The following is a 14,515-nucleotide window of genomic DNA, read 5'->3' as shown; positions in this document are numbered from 1 at the left end:
GTTTGGTAGGTTAACTCCCCAACCCCAAAACAGATTTCCGTGTTTCTTTTTCGTGTGTCACCACAACTTTAATGCTACTGCAAAAAAGCCAGATATCTATTAACATGGCTGGGGAGGCAAATTGATGTTTAGCTCTTTTAGTATTTGTCTAGAAGGTTTTCTCCGTGTCGAATGCCCCGTGTTTTGTAAAATGAAAGATGACGCGTTGTTAGCGTGCGCGTTCCGAATGCCTGCCAGCTGCATAGTAATATAATTGACACAACAGGAGAAACGGCCCCTAACCTTGTAAATACACGTGTATGTTATAAAGAGTAAAAAGATCAACTCAAATGTTGTGCCCAATCAGTAGAATACAAAACCAAACCCAGAATGTCAAAGCGTCAACATTTGTTCTGTTCTTTCAACTACATGATAGCAGACTCTGTGAGACTGTCAAAAATTGCCAGCGGCGACTATATTTCAAGTCACCACGGCGGGGTATTGGTTAAAGTTTTCAACTAGCAATAATCACGCCTCGGACAAACCTCATGGGCTATGATACTGCCACTGCGCAAAGCTACAGAACTTGGGATAACTAAATGCTACCCCCTACAGCAAAGACATTTGACTTGCCGGTGGGCAAGTTACTGCGATATAATACAGTACAGTTAAATGATCCCTCAAACGTAGAGGTTTATGTTATCGACACTGCAGCCTCACAATGCAACAGAGTCCACTTTTTTATTCCGATTATATATGAACTGAAGTGTAGACCGTCATTGCTTTGGTGCACATAGGAGTGATGGGATACCAAGATGCAAATCTATCTGTCTCGCTCTCTTGCATCTAACATAAGCAAACGTTATTTATTTTTTTTATATAATGGTCACTAGTTATAAGTCTCCCCATCCTACAATGTGGGGTTTCATTTTTCAATCCTTTTATCTGACAATTACCTCCACAAGTAAATAAATGAATTCGCATACAGGGAGTTGAACCCTGGTCACCTGGGTGAAAAAACGGGAATCGTAACCACTAGATCATATGGGAAATCGCTGCTTCTTGTTTGCTACCCGAAGCCAGCAGAGAAATGTGCAGGTCATTTTTTTACACTGCTGCCATCGAAAGGGCAAAACAATGAATCGAACCTGGATTGCTCATTTTAGACCGCTCCAAATGATTTGTTTAATGCAGTGTATTTTTCTTTTGCGATGTTTTGATTACTCCCCCCGTGACTTTCATTCTGATTTGGGCACCCCCTTTCGTGCACGGATTTGAAAAGCATAAACTTTAACTGCAATATTTGTACCTGTGATTCTGTAGGTATATGAATAAACTGACATCTGTCGAAACTCGGGATATAACCCGGGAAATTTAGATATTCAACCTAACGATCGCCCTCCTGAGCTTTGTCGGCATGAATGACATAGTTGATCAAACTCTTCTTTGTTCTACGAGAACCAGCAACATTTTGTGAGACCAGATAGTCGTCTTGTTCTGTACAGACCTGCGAATTCATGGAATTTGAAAACATTCCGCATTTTAACATGCATTTTAAGAAGAAGAGTCAGAGTATCAACATTGTCGTTTCTGTGAGTCAAGCAGCAGTCGAAGCCAAAACGTTGCAGAGTGCATTCTCACTCCGTTTAATATACAGTCAGACTTGCATTGACAATGCACCATGCACACTACAAATACATCGTTCTGGTCTGGGTGGCTGTTTACCTGGGGAGAATAAATACATACAGTGAAAAAAAGATGCCGTGCTGTGTTTCCACCCGGTTTCGAACCGGGGACCTTTCGCGTGTGAGGCGAACGTGATAACCACTACACTATGGAAACATGTTGCTTAACAAACGATCCGTGTGTTGCGCTCTAAGCATACAGTGCCGATTACCCATTTTGGATCCTGCAGTGCAAGGCAGTCTTCACTTAAAGCCCAGCTGAATGTAACAATGTACATGTGAAAGTTTCCATAGTGTAGTGGTTATCACGTTCGCCTAACACGCGAAAGGTCCCCGGTTCGGAACCGGGTGGAAACATGTGCTTGTTCGTTTTTTTGTTGCGGTCTTCTCCGCTCTCTGTGAGTCCAGCAGCAGACTGCGTCAAAAAGTTGCACTGAGAATTGATTGATTTATTTTATTTTATTAATGGGTGTTTCATTCGAGAAGCAGCTGTATCAGAGTGGCGCAGCGGAAGCGTGCTGAGCCTTATAACCCAGAGGTCGACGGAGCGAAACCGTCTTCTGTTAGCCTTTTTTTTCTTCTGTTGGCAAAGTAGTTGTTTTTAAAAGATGAACTCTAGTCAAAAGATATTGTATTATTTTTGCAACTACAGTCTGAATACTAAAATTGCCTTTGAAGAGAAGTTACATAATGTGCATGATATATCTGGGAGAAAGGAAAGCAATAGAACGGAGAGTTCCCATGACCTCCATGCATGGCTGTTTTCATGATATATTCATGTGCGTAAATTGTTTGGTAGGTTAACTCCCCAACCCCAAAACAGATTTCCGTGTTTCTTTTTCGTGTGTCACCACAACTTTAATGCTACTGCAAAAAAGCCAGATATCTATTAACATGGCTGGGGAGGCAAATTGATGTTTAGCTCTTTTAGTATTTGTCTAGAAGGTTTTCTCCGTGTCGAATGCCCCGTGTTTTGTAAAATGAAAGATGACGCGTTGTTAGCGTGCGCGTTCCGAATGCCTGCCAGCTGCATAGTAATATAATTGACACAACAGGAGAAACGGCCCCTAACCTTGTAAATACACTTGTATGTTATAAAGAGTAAAAAGATCAACTCAAATGTTGTGCCCAATCAGTAGAATACAAAACCAAACCCAGAATGTCAAAGCGTCAACATTTGTTCTGTTCTTTCAACTACATGATAGCAGACTCTGTGAGACTGTCAAAAATTGCCAGCGGCGACTATATTTCAAATCACCACGGCGGGGTATTGGTTAAAGTTTTCAACTAGCAATAATCACGCCTCGGACAAACCTCATGGGCTATGATACTGCCACTGCGCAAAGCTACAGAACTTGGGATAACTAAATGCTACCCCCTACAGCAAAGACATTTGACTTGCCGGTGGGCAAGTTACTGCGATATAATACAGTACAGTTAAATGATCCCTCAAACGTAGAGGTTTATGTTATCGACACTGCAGCCTCACAATGCAACAGAGTCCACTTTTTTATTCCGATTATATATGAACTGAAGTGTAGACCGTCATTGCTTTGGTGCACATAGGAGTGATGGGATACCAAGATGCAAATCTATCTGTCTCGCTCTCTTGCATCTAACATAAGCAAACGTTATTTATTTTTTTTATATAATGGTCACTAGTTATAAGTCTCCCCATCCTACAATGTGGGGTTTCATTTTTCAATCCTTTTATCTGACAATTACCTCCACAAGTAAATAAATGAATTCGCATACAGGGAGTTGAACCCTGGTCACCTGGGTGAAAAAACGGGAATCGTAACCACTAGATCATATGGGAAATCGCTGCTTCTTGTTTGCTACCCGAAGCCAGCAGAGAAATGTGCAGGTCATTTTTTTACACTGCTGCCATCGAAAGGGCAAAACAATGAATCGAACCTGGATTGCTCATTTTAGACCGCTCCAAATGATTTGTTTAATGCAGTGTATTTTTCTTTTGCGATGTTTTGATTACTCCCCCCGTGACTTTCATTCTGATTTGGGCACCCCCTTTCGTGCACGGATTTGAAAAGCATAAACTTTAACTGCAATATTTGTACCTGTGATTCTGTAGGTATATGAATAAACTGACATCTGTCGAAACTCGGGATATAACCCGGGAAATTTAGATATTCAACCTAACGATCGCCCTCCTGAGCTTTGTCGGCATGAATGACATAGTTGATCAAACTCTTCTTTGTTCTACGAGAACCAGCAACATTTTGTGAGACCAGATAGTCGTCTTGTTCTGTACAGACCTGCGAATTCATGGAATTTGAAAACATTCCGCATTTTAACATGCATTTTAAGAAGAAGAGTCAGAGTATCAACATTGTCGTTTCTGTGAGTCAAGCAGCAGTCGAAGCCAAAACGTTGCAGAGTGCATTCTCACTCCGTTTAATATACAGTCAGACTTGCATTGACAATGCACCATGCACACTACAAATACATCGTTCTGGTCTGGGTGGCTGTTTACCTGGGGAGAATAAATACATACAGTGAAAAAAAGATGCCGTGCTGTGTTTCCACCCGGTTTCGAACCGGGGACCTTTCGCGTGTGAGGCGAACGTGATAACCACTACACTATGGAAACATGTTGCTTAACAAACGATCCGTGTGTTGCGCTCTAAGCATACAGTGCCGATTACCCATTTTGGATCCTGCAGTGCAAGGCAGTCTTCACTTAAAGCCCAGCTGAATGTAACAATGTACATGTGAAAGTTTCCATAGTGTAGTGGTTATCACGTTCGCCTAACACGCGAAAGGTCCCCGGTTCGAAACCGGGTGGAAACATGTGCTTGTTCGTTTTTTTGTTGCGGTCTTCTCCGCTCTCTGTGAGTCCAGCAGCAGACTGCGTCAAAAAGTTGCACTGAGAATTGATTGATTTATTTTATTTTATTAATGGGTGTTTCATTCGAGAAGCAGCTGTATCAGAGTGGCGCAGCGGAAGCGTGCTGAGCCTTATAACCCAGAGGTCGACGGAGCGAAACCGTCTTCTGTTAGCCTTTTTTTTCTTCTGTTGGCAAAGTAGTTGTTTTTAAAAGATGAACTCTAGTCAAAAGATATTGTATTATTTTTGCAACTACAGTCTGAATACTAAAATTGCCTTTGAAGAGAAGTTACATAATGTGCATGATATATCTGGGAGAAAGGAAAGCAATAGAACGGAGAGTTCCCATGACCTCCATGCATGGCTGTTTTCATGATATATTCATGTGCGTAAATTGTTTGGTAGGTTAACTCCCCAACCCCAAAACAGATTTCCGTGTTTCTTTTTCGTGTGTCACCACAACTTTAATGCTACTGCAAAAAAGCCAGATATCTATTAACATGGCTGGGGAGGCAAATTGATGTTTAGCTCTTTTAGTATTTGTCTAGAAGGTTTTCTCCGTGTCGAATGCCCCGTGTTTTGTAAAATGAAAGATGACGCGTTGTTAGCGTGCGCGTTCCGAATGCCTGCCAGCTGCATAGTAATATAATTGACACAACAGGAGAAACGGCCCCTAACCTTGTAAATACACTTGTATGTTATAAAGAGTAAAAAGGTCAACTCAAATGTTGTGCCCAATCAGTAGAATACAAAACCAAACCCAGAATGTCAAAGCGTCAACATTTGTTCTGTTCTTTCAACTACATGATAGCAGACTCTGTGAGACTGTCAAAAATTGCCAGCGGCGACTATATTTCAAGTCACCACGGCGGGGTATTGGTTAAAGTTTTCAACTAGCAATAATCACGCCTCGGACAAACCTCATGGGCTATGATACTGCCACTGCGCAAAGCTACAGAACTTGGGATAACTAAATGCTACCCCCTACAGCAAAGACATTTGACTTGCCGGTGGGCAAGTTACTGCGATATAATACAGTACAGTTAAATGATCCCTCAAACGTAGAGGTTTATGTTATCGACACTGCAGCCTCACAATGCAACAGAGTCCACTTTTTTATTCCGATTATATATGAACTGAAGTGTAGACCGTCATTGCTTTGGTGCACATAGGAGTGATGGGATACCAAGATGCAAATCTATCTGTCTCGCTCTCTTGCATCTAACATAAGCAAACGTTATTTTTTTTTTTTATATAATGGTCACTAGTTATAAGTCTCCCCATCCTACAATGTGGGGTTTCATTTTTCAATCCTTTTATCTGACAATTACCTCCACAAGTAAATAAATGAATTCGCATACAGGGAGTTGAACCCTGGTCACCTGGGTGAAAAAACGGGAATCGTAACCACTAGATCATATGGGAAATCGCTGCTTCTTGTTTGCTACCCGAAGCCAGCAGAGAAATGTGCAGGTCATTTTTTTACACTGCTGCCATCGAAAGGGCAAAACAATGAATCGAACCTGGATTGCTCATTTTAGACCGCTCCAAATGATTTGTTTAATGCAGTGTATTTTTCTTTTGCGATGTTTTGATTACTCCCCCCGTGACTTTCATTCTGATTTGGGCACCCCCTTTCGTGCACGGATTTGAAAAGCATAAACTTTAACTGCAATATTTGTACCTGTGATTCTGTAGGTATATGAATAAACTGACATCTGTCGAAACTCGGGATATAACCCGGGAAATTTAGATATTCAACCTAACGATCGCCCTCCTGAGCTTTGTCGGCATGAATGACATAGTTGATCAAACTCTTCTTTGTTCTACGAGAACCAGCAACATTTTGTGAGACCAGATAGTCGTCTTGTTCTGTACAGACCTGCGAATTCATGGAATTTGAAAACATTCCGCATTTTAACATGCATTTTAAGAAGAAGAGTCAGAGTATCAACATTGTCGTTTCTGTGAGTCAAGCAGCAGTCGAAGCCAAAACGTTGCAGAGTGCATTCTCACTCCGTTTAATATACAGTCAGACTTGCATTGACAATGCACCATGCACACTACAAATACATCGTTCTGGTCTGGGTGGCTGTTTACCTGGGGAGAATAAATACATACAGTGAAAAAAAGATGCCGTGCTGTGTTTCCACCCGGTTTCGAACCGGGGACCTTTCGCGTGTGAGGCGAACGTGATAACCACTACACTATGGAAACATGTTGCTTAACAAACGATCCGTGTGTTGCGCTCTAAGCATACAGTGCCGATTACCCATTTTGGATCCTGCAGTGCAAGGCAGTCTTCACTTAAAGCCCAGCTGAATGTAACAATGTACATGTGAAAGTTTCCATAGTGTAGTGGTTATCACGTTCGCCTAACACGCGAAAGGTCCCCGGTTCGAAACCGGGTGGAAACATGTGCTTGTTCGTTTTTTTGTTGCGGTCTTCTCCGCTCTCTGTGAGTCCAGCAGCAGACTGCGTCAAAAAGTTGCACTGAGAATTGATTGATTTATTTTATTTTATTAATGGGTGTTTCATTCGAGAAGCAGCTGTATCAGAGTGGCGCAGCGGAAGCGTGCTGAGCCTTATAACCCAGAGGTCGACGGAGCGAAACCGTCTTCTGTTAGCCTTTTTTTTCTTCTGTTGGCAAAGTAGTTGTTTTTAAAAGATGAACTCTAGTCAAAAGATATTGTATTATTTTTGCAACTACAGTCTGAATACTAAAATTGCCTTTGAAGAGAAGTTACATAATGTGCATGATATATCTGGGAGAAAGGAAAGCAATAGAACGGAGAGTTCCCATGACCTCCATGCATGGCTGTTTTCATGATATATTCATGTGCGTAAATTGTTTGGTAGGTTAACTCCCCAACCCCAAAACAGATTTCCATGTTTCTTTTTCGTGTGTCACCACAACTTTAATGCTACTGCAAAAAAGCCAGATATCTATTAACATGGCTGGGGAGGCAAATTGATGTTTAGCTCTTTTAGTATTTGTCTAGAAGGTTTTCTCCGTGTCGAATGCCCCGTGTTTTGTAAAATGAAAGATGACGCGTTGTTAGCGTGCGCGTTCCGAATGCCTGCCAGCTGCATAGTAATATAATTGACACAACAGGAGAAACGGCCCCTAACCTTGTAAATACACTTGTATGTTATAAAGAGTAAAAAGATCAACTCAAATGTTGTGCCCAATCAGTAGAATACAAAACCAAACCCAGAATGTCAAAGCGTCAACATTTGTTCTGTTCTTTCAACTACATGATAGCAGACTCTGTGAGACTGTCAAAAATTGCCAGCGGCGACTATATTTCAAGTCACCACGGCGGGGTATTGGTTAAAGTTTTCAACTAGCAATAATCACGCCTCGGACAAACCTCATGGGCTATGATACTGCCACTGCGCAAAGCTACAGAACTTGGGATAACTAAATGCTACCCCCTACAGCAAAGACATTTGACTTGCCGGTGGGCAAGTTACTGCGATATAATACAGTACAGTTAAATGATCCCTCAAACGTAGAGGTTTATGTTATCGACACTGCAGCCTCACAATGCAACAGAGTCCACTTTTTTATTCCGATTATATATGAACTGAAGTGTAGACCGTCATTGCTTTGGTGCACATAGGAGTGATGGGATACCAAGATGCAAATCTATCTGTCTCGCTCTCTTGCATCTAACATAAGCAAACGTTATTTATTTTTTTTATATAATGGTCACTAGTTATAAGTCTCCCCATCCTACAATGTGGGGTTTCATTTTTCAATCCTTTTATCTGACAATTACCTCCACAAGTAAATAAATGAATTCGCATACAGGGAGTTGAACCCTGGTCACCTGGGTGAAAAAACGGGAATCGTAACCACTAGATCATATGGGAAATCACTGCTTCTTGTTTGCTACCCGAAGCCAGCAGAGAAATGTGCAGGTCATTTTTTTACACTGCTGCCATCGAAAGGGCAAAACAATGAATCGAACCTGGATTGCTCATTTTAGACCGCTCCAAATGATTTGTTTAATGCAGTGTATTTTTCTTTTGCGATGTTTTGATTACTCCCCCCGTGACTTTCATTCTGATTTGGGCACCCCCTTTCGTGCACGGATTTGAAAAGCATAAACTTTAACTGCAATATTTGTACCTGTGATTCTGTAGGTATATGAATAAACTGACATCTGTCGAAACTCGGGATATAACCCGGGAAATTTAGATATTCAACCTAACGATCGCCCTCCTGAGCTTTGTCGGCATGAATGACATAGTTGATCAAACTCTTCTTTGTTCTACGAGAACCAGCAACATTTTGTGAGACCAGATAGTCGTCTTGTTCTGTACAGACCTGCGAATTCATGGAATTTGAAAACATTCCGCATTTTAACATGCATTTTAAGAAGAAGAGTCAGAGTATCAACATTGTCGTTTCTGTGAGTCAAGCAGCAGTCGAAGCCAAAACGTTGCAGAGTGCATTCTCACTCCGTTTAATATACAGTCAGACTTGCATTGACAATGCACCATGCACACTACAAATACATCGTTCTGGTCTGGGTGGCTGTTTACCTGGGGAGAATAAATACATACAGTGAAAAAAAGATGCCGTGCTGTGTTCCCACCCGGTTTCGAACCGGGGACCTTTCGCGTGTGAGGCGAACGTGATAACCACTACACTATGGAAACATGTTGCTTAACAAACGATCCGTGTGTTGCGCTCTAAGCATACAGTGCCGATTACCCATTTTGGATCCTGCAGTGCAAGGCAGTCTTCACTTAAAGCCCAGCTGAATGTAACAATGTACATGTGAAAGTTTCCATAGTGTAGTGGTTATCACGTTCGCCTAACACGCGAAAGGTCCCCGGTTCGGAACCGGGTGGAAACATGTGCTTGTTCGTTTTTTTGTTGCGGTCTTCTCCGCTCTCTGTGAGTCCAGCAGCAGACTGCGTCAAAAAGTTGCACTGAGAATTGATTGATTTATTTTATTTTATTAATGGGTGTTTCATTCGAGAAGCAGCTGTATCAGAGTGGCGCAGCGGAAGCGTGCTGAGCCTTATAACCCAGAGGTCGACGGAGCGAAACCGTCTTCTGTTAGCCTTTTTTTTCTTCTGTTGGCAAAGTAGTTGTTTTTAAAAGATGAACTCTAGTCAAAAGATATTGTATTATTTTTGCAACTACAGTCTGAATACTAAAATTGCCTTTGAAGAGAAGTTACATAATGTGCATGATATATCTGGGAGAAAGGAAAGCAATAGAACGGAGAGTTCCCATGACCTCCATGCATGGCTGTTTTCATGATATATTCATGTGCGTAAATTGTTTGGTAGGTTAACTCCCCAACCCCAAAACAGATTTCCGTGTTTCTTTTTCGTGTGTCACCACAACTTTAATGCTACTGCAAAAAAGCCAGATATCTATTAACATGGCTGGGGAGGCAAATTGATGTTTAGCTCTTTTAGTATTTGTCTAGAAGGTTTTCTCCGTGTCGAATGCCCCGTGTTTTGTAAAATGAAAGATGACGCGTTGTTAGCGTGCGCGTTCCGAATGCCTGCCAGCTGCATAGTAATATAATTGACACAACAGGAGAAACGGCCCCTAACCTTGTAAATACACTTGTATGTTATAAAGAGTAAAAAGATCAACTCAAATGTTGTGCCCAATCAGTAGAATACAAAACCAAACCCAGAATGTCAAAGCGTCAACATTTGTTCTGTTCTTTCAACTACATGATAGCAGACTCTGTGAGACTGTCAAAAATTGCCAGCGGCGACTATATTTCAAGTCACCACGGCGGGGTATTGGTTAAAGTTTTCAACTAGCAATAATCACGCCTCGGACAAACCTCATGGGCTATGATACTGCCACTGCGCAAAGCTACAGAACTTGGGATAACTAAATGCTACCCCCTACAGCAAAGACATTTGACTTGCCGGTGGGCAAGTTACTGCGATATAATACAGTACAGTTAAATGATCCCTCAAACGTAGAGGTTTATGTTATCGACACTGCAGCCTCACAATGCAACAGAGTCCACTTTTTTATTCCGATTATATATGAACTGAAGTGTAGACCGTCATTGCTTTGGTGCACATAGGAGTGATGGGATACCAAGATGCAAATCTATCTGTCTCGCTCTCTTGCATCTAACATAAGCAAACGTTATTTATTTTTTTTATATAATGGTCACTAGTTATAAGTCTCCCCATCCTACAATGTGGGGTTTCATTTTTCAATCCTTTTATCTGACAATTACCTCCACAAGTAAATAAATGAATTCGCATACAGGGAGTTGAACCCTGGTCACCTGGGTGAAAAAACGGGAATCGTAACCACTAGATCATATGGGAAATCGCTGCTTCTTGTTTGCTACCCGAAGCCAGCAGAGAAATGTGCAGGTCATTTTTTTACACTGCTGCCATCGAAAGGGCAAAACAATGAATCGAACCTGGATTGCTCATTTTAGACCGCTCCAAATGATTTGTTTAATGCAGTGTATTTTTCTTTTGCGATGTTTTGATTACTCCCCCCGTGACTTTCATTCTGATTTGGGCACCCCCTTTCGTGCACGGATTTGAAAAGCATAAACTTTAACTGCAATATTTGTACCTGTGATTCTGTAGGTATATGAATAAACTGACATCTGTCGAAACTCGGGATATAACCCGGGAAATTTAGATATTCAACCTAACGATCGCCCTCCTGAGCTTTGTCGGCATGAATGACATAGTTGATCAAACTCTTCTTTGTTCTACGAGAACCAGCAACATTTTGTGAGACCAGATAGTCGTCTTGTTCTGTACAGACCTGCGAATTCATGGAATTTGAAAACATTCCGCATTTTAACATGCATTTTAAGAAGAAGAGTCAGAGTATCAACATTGTCGTTTCTGTGAGTCAAGCAGCAGTCGAAGCCAAAACGTTGCAGAGTGCATTCTCACTCCGTTTAATATACAGTCAGACTTGCATTGACAATGCACCATGCACACTACAAATACATCGTTCTGGTCTGGGTGGCTGTTTACCTGGGGAGAATAAATACATACAGTGAAAAAAAGATGCCGTGCTGTGTTTCCACCCGGTTTCGAACCGGGGACCTTTCGCGTGTGAGGCGAACGTGATAACCACTACACTATGGAAACATGTTGCTTAACAAACGATCCGTGTGTTGCGCTCTAAGCATACAGTGCCGATTACCCATTTTGGATCCTGCAGTGCAAGGCAGTCTTCACTTAAAGCCCAGCTGAATGTAACAATGTACATGTGAAAGTTTCCATAGTGTAGTGGTTATCTCTTCGCCTAACACGCGAAAGGTCCCCGGTTCGAAACCGGGTGGAAACATGTGCTTGTTCGTTTTTTTTGTTGCGGTCTTCTCCGCTCTCTGTGAGTCCAGCAGCAGACTGCGTCAAAAAGTTGCACTGAGAATTGATTGATTTATTTTATTTTATTAATGTGTGTTTCATTCGAGAAGCAGCTGTATCAGAGTGGCGCAGCGGAAGCGTGCTGAGCCTTATAACCCAGAGGTCGACGGAGCGAAACCGTCTTCTGTTAGCCTTTTTTTCTTCTGTTGGCAAAGTAGTTGTTTTTAAAAGATGAACTCTAGTCAAAAGATATTGTATTATTTTTGCAACTACAGTCTGAATACTAAAATTGCCTTTGAAGAGAAGTTACATAATGTGCATGATATATCTGGGAGAAAGGAAAGCAATAGAACGGAGAGTTCCCATGACCTCCATGCATGGCTGTTTTCATGATATATTCATGTGCGTAAATTGTTTGGTAGGTTAACTCCCCAACCCCAAAACAGATTTCCATGTTTCTTTTTCGTGTGTCACCACAACTTTAATGCTACTGCAAAAAAGCCAGATATCTACTAACATGGCTGGGGAGGCAAATTGATGTTTAGCTCTTTTAGTATTTGTCTAGAAGGTTTTCTCCGTGTCGAATGCCCCGTGTTTTGTAAAATGAAAGATGACGCGTTGTTAGCGTGCGCGTTCCGAATGCCTGCCAGCTGCATAGTAATATAATTGACACAACAGGAGAAACGGCCCCTAACCTTGTAAATACACTTGTATGTTATAAAGAGTAAAAAGGTCAACTCAAATGTTGTGCCCAATCAGTAGAATACAAAACCAAACCCAGAATGTCAAAGCGTCAACATTTGTTCTGTTCTTTCAACTACATGATAGCAGACTCTGTGAGACTGTCAAAAATTGCCAGCGGCGACTATATTTCAAGTCACCACGGCGGGGTATTGGTTAAAGTTTTCAACTAGCAATAATCACGCCTCGGACAAACCTCATGGGCTATGATACTGCCACTGCGCAAAGCTACAGAACTTGGGATAACTAAATGCTACCCCCTACAGCAAAGACATTTGACTTGCCGGTGGGCAAGTTACTGCGATATAATACAGTACAGTTAAATGATCCCTCAAACGTAGAGGTTTATGTTATCGACACTGCAGCCTCACAATGCAACAGAGTCCACTTTTTTATTCCGATTATATATGAACTGAAGTGTAGACCGTCATTGCTTTGGTGCACATAGGAGTGATGGGATACCAAGATGCAAATCTATCTGTCTCGCTCTCTTGCATCTAACATAAGCAAACGTTATTTTTTTTTTTTATATAATGGTCACTAGTTATAAGTCTCCCCATCCTACAATGTGGGGTTTCATTTTTCAATCCTTTTATCTGACAATTACCTCCACAAGTAAATAAATGAATTCGCATACAGGGAGTTGAACCCTGGTCACCTGGGTGAAAAAACGGGAATCGTAACCACTAGATCATATGGGAAATCGCTGCTTCTTGTTTGCTACCCGAAGCCAGCAGAGAAATGTGCAGGTCATTTTTTTACACTGCTGCCATCGAAAGGGCAAAACAATGAATCGAACCTGGATTGCTCATTTTAGACCGCTCCAAATGATTTGTTTAATGCAGTGTATTTTTCTTTTGCGATGTTTTGATTACTCCCCCCGTGACTTTCATTCTGATTTGGGCACCCCCTTTCGTGCACGGATTTGAAAAGCATAAACTTTAACTGCAATATTTGTACCTGTGATTCTGTAGGTATATGAATAAACTGACATCTGTCGAAACTCGGGATATAACCCGGGAAATTTAGATATTCAACCTAACGATCGCCCTCCTGAGCTTTGTCGGCATGAATGACATAGTTGATCAAACTCTTCTTTGTTCTACGAGAACCAGCAACATTTTGTGAGACCAGATAGTCGTCTTGTTCTGTACAGACCTGCGAATTCATGGAATTTGAAAACATTCCGCATTTTAACATGCATTTTAAGAAGAAGAGTCAGAGTATCAACATTGTCGTTTCTGTGAGTCAAGCAGCAGTCGAAGCCAAAACGTTGCAGAGTGCATTCTCACTCCGTTTAATATACAGTCAGACTTGCATTGACAATGCACCATGCACACTACAAATACATCGTTCTGGTCTGGGTGGCTGTTTACCTGGGGAGAATAAATACATACAGTGAAAAAAAGATGCCGTGCTGTGTTTCCACCCGGTTTCGAACCGGGGACCTTTCGCGTGTGAGGCGAACGTGATAACCACTACACTATGGAAACATGTTGCTTAACAAACGATCCGTGTGTTGCGCTCTAAGCATACAGTGCCGATTACCCATTTTGGATCCTGCAGTGCAAGGCAGTCTTCACTTAAAGCCCAGCTGAATGTAACAATGTACATGTGAAAGTTTCCATAGTGTAGTGGTTATCACGTTCGCCTAACACGCGAAAGGTCCCCGGTTCGAAACCGGGTGGAAACATGTGCTTGTTCGTTTTTTTGTTGCGGTCTTCTCCGCTCTCTGTGAGTCCAGCAGCAGACTGCGTCAAAAAGTTGCACTGAGAATTGATTGATTTATTTTATTTTATTAATGGGTGTTTCATTCGAGAAGCAGCTGTATCAGAGTGGCGCAGCGGAAGCGTGCTGAGCCTTATAACCCAGAGGTCGACGGAGCGAAACCGTCTTCTGTTAGCCTTTTTTTTCTTCT

General features: G+C 41.8%; 24 non-coding genes across 24 annotated transcripts; 12 read left to right on the top strand and 12 right to left on the bottom strand.

Moving 5' to 3' along the window:
- Positions 1-122: 122 nt before the first annotated feature.
- LOC131700893 (U7 small nuclear RNA) lies at positions 123-179 on the top strand. The gene has a single exon (XR_009308702.1). It is a non-coding gene; the product is annotated as a U7 small nuclear RNA (small nuclear RNA).
- A 239-nt stretch (positions 180-418) lies between these two features.
- On the bottom strand, positions 419-558 carry LOC131700690 (U4 spliceosomal RNA). Its single transcript, XR_009308497.1, has one exon. It is a non-coding gene; the product is annotated as a U4 spliceosomal RNA (small nuclear RNA).
- A 1,190-nt stretch (positions 559-1,748) lies between these two features.
- Positions 1,749-1,821, bottom strand: trnav-cac (transfer RNA valine (anticodon CAC)). The gene has a single exon. It is a non-coding gene; the product is annotated as a tRNA-Val (tRNA).
- Positions 1,822-1,948: 127 nt separating this feature from the next.
- On the top strand, positions 1,949-2,021 carry trnav-aac (transfer RNA valine (anticodon AAC)). The gene has a single exon. It is a non-coding gene; the product is annotated as a tRNA-Val (tRNA).
- A 555-nt stretch (positions 2,022-2,576) lies between these two features.
- On the top strand, positions 2,577-2,633 carry LOC131700892 (U7 small nuclear RNA). Its single transcript, XR_009308701.1, has one exon. It is a non-coding gene; the product is annotated as a U7 small nuclear RNA (small nuclear RNA).
- Positions 2,634-2,872: 239 nt separating this feature from the next.
- LOC131700777 (U4 spliceosomal RNA) lies at positions 2,873-3,012 on the bottom strand. The gene has a single exon (XR_009308586.1). It is a non-coding gene; the product is annotated as a U4 spliceosomal RNA (small nuclear RNA).
- Positions 3,013-4,202: 1,190 nt separating this feature from the next.
- Positions 4,203-4,275, bottom strand: trnav-cac (transfer RNA valine (anticodon CAC)). The gene has a single exon. It is a non-coding gene; the product is annotated as a tRNA-Val (tRNA).
- A 127-nt stretch (positions 4,276-4,402) lies between these two features.
- On the top strand, positions 4,403-4,475 carry trnav-aac (transfer RNA valine (anticodon AAC)). Its single transcript has one exon. It is a non-coding gene; the product is annotated as a tRNA-Val (tRNA).
- Positions 4,476-5,030: 555 nt separating this feature from the next.
- Positions 5,031-5,087, top strand: LOC131700891 (U7 small nuclear RNA). The gene has a single exon (XR_009308700.1). It is a non-coding gene; the product is annotated as a U7 small nuclear RNA (small nuclear RNA).
- A 239-nt stretch (positions 5,088-5,326) lies between these two features.
- On the bottom strand, positions 5,327-5,466 carry LOC131700689 (U4 spliceosomal RNA). Its single transcript, XR_009308496.1, has one exon. It is a non-coding gene; the product is annotated as a U4 spliceosomal RNA (small nuclear RNA).
- Positions 5,467-6,656: 1,190 nt separating this feature from the next.
- trnav-cac (transfer RNA valine (anticodon CAC)) lies at positions 6,657-6,729 on the bottom strand. Its single transcript has one exon. It is a non-coding gene; the product is annotated as a tRNA-Val (tRNA).
- A 127-nt stretch (positions 6,730-6,856) lies between these two features.
- Positions 6,857-6,929, top strand: trnav-aac (transfer RNA valine (anticodon AAC)). Its single transcript has one exon. It is a non-coding gene; the product is annotated as a tRNA-Val (tRNA).
- A 555-nt stretch (positions 6,930-7,484) lies between these two features.
- Positions 7,485-7,541, top strand: LOC131700890 (U7 small nuclear RNA). The gene has a single exon (XR_009308699.1). It is a non-coding gene; the product is annotated as a U7 small nuclear RNA (small nuclear RNA).
- Positions 7,542-7,780: 239 nt separating this feature from the next.
- Positions 7,781-7,920, bottom strand: LOC131700688 (U4 spliceosomal RNA). The gene has a single exon (XR_009308494.1). It is a non-coding gene; the product is annotated as a U4 spliceosomal RNA (small nuclear RNA).
- A 1,190-nt stretch (positions 7,921-9,110) lies between these two features.
- On the bottom strand, positions 9,111-9,183 carry trnav-cac (transfer RNA valine (anticodon CAC)). The gene has a single exon. It is a non-coding gene; the product is annotated as a tRNA-Val (tRNA).
- A 127-nt stretch (positions 9,184-9,310) lies between these two features.
- On the top strand, positions 9,311-9,383 carry trnav-aac (transfer RNA valine (anticodon AAC)). Its single transcript has one exon. It is a non-coding gene; the product is annotated as a tRNA-Val (tRNA).
- Positions 9,384-9,938: 555 nt separating this feature from the next.
- Positions 9,939-9,995, top strand: LOC131700889 (U7 small nuclear RNA). Its single transcript, XR_009308698.1, has one exon. It is a non-coding gene; the product is annotated as a U7 small nuclear RNA (small nuclear RNA).
- A 239-nt stretch (positions 9,996-10,234) lies between these two features.
- Positions 10,235-10,374, bottom strand: LOC131700687 (U4 spliceosomal RNA). The gene has a single exon (XR_009308493.1). It is a non-coding gene; the product is annotated as a U4 spliceosomal RNA (small nuclear RNA).
- Positions 10,375-11,564: 1,190 nt separating this feature from the next.
- On the bottom strand, positions 11,565-11,637 carry trnav-cac (transfer RNA valine (anticodon CAC)). The gene has a single exon. It is a non-coding gene; the product is annotated as a tRNA-Val (tRNA).
- A 127-nt stretch (positions 11,638-11,764) lies between these two features.
- Positions 11,765-11,836, top strand: trnav-aac (transfer RNA valine (anticodon AAC)). Its single transcript has one exon. It is a non-coding gene; the product is annotated as a tRNA-Val (tRNA).
- A 555-nt stretch (positions 11,837-12,391) lies between these two features.
- LOC131700887 (U7 small nuclear RNA) lies at positions 12,392-12,448 on the top strand. Its single transcript, XR_009308696.1, has one exon. It is a non-coding gene; the product is annotated as a U7 small nuclear RNA (small nuclear RNA).
- Positions 12,449-12,687: 239 nt separating this feature from the next.
- On the bottom strand, positions 12,688-12,827 carry LOC131700686 (U4 spliceosomal RNA). The gene has a single exon (XR_009308492.1). It is a non-coding gene; the product is annotated as a U4 spliceosomal RNA (small nuclear RNA).
- Positions 12,828-14,017: 1,190 nt separating this feature from the next.
- Positions 14,018-14,090, bottom strand: trnav-cac (transfer RNA valine (anticodon CAC)). Its single transcript has one exon. It is a non-coding gene; the product is annotated as a tRNA-Val (tRNA).
- A 127-nt stretch (positions 14,091-14,217) lies between these two features.
- On the top strand, positions 14,218-14,290 carry trnav-aac (transfer RNA valine (anticodon AAC)). Its single transcript has one exon. It is a non-coding gene; the product is annotated as a tRNA-Val (tRNA).
- The last annotated feature ends 225 nt before the right edge of the window (positions 14,291-14,515 follow it).

The sequence above is a fragment of the Acipenser ruthenus genome, chromosome 24 (assembly GCF_902713425.1).
Source record: "Acipenser ruthenus chromosome 24, fAciRut3.2 maternal haplotype, whole genome shotgun sequence".
NCBI lineage: Eukaryota > Metazoa > Chordata > Actinopteri > Acipenseriformes > Acipenseridae > Acipenser > Acipenser ruthenus.
The sequence above is the reverse complement of the archived record's forward strand: the minus strand, read 5'-3'. Positions and strand labels throughout refer to the sequence as shown.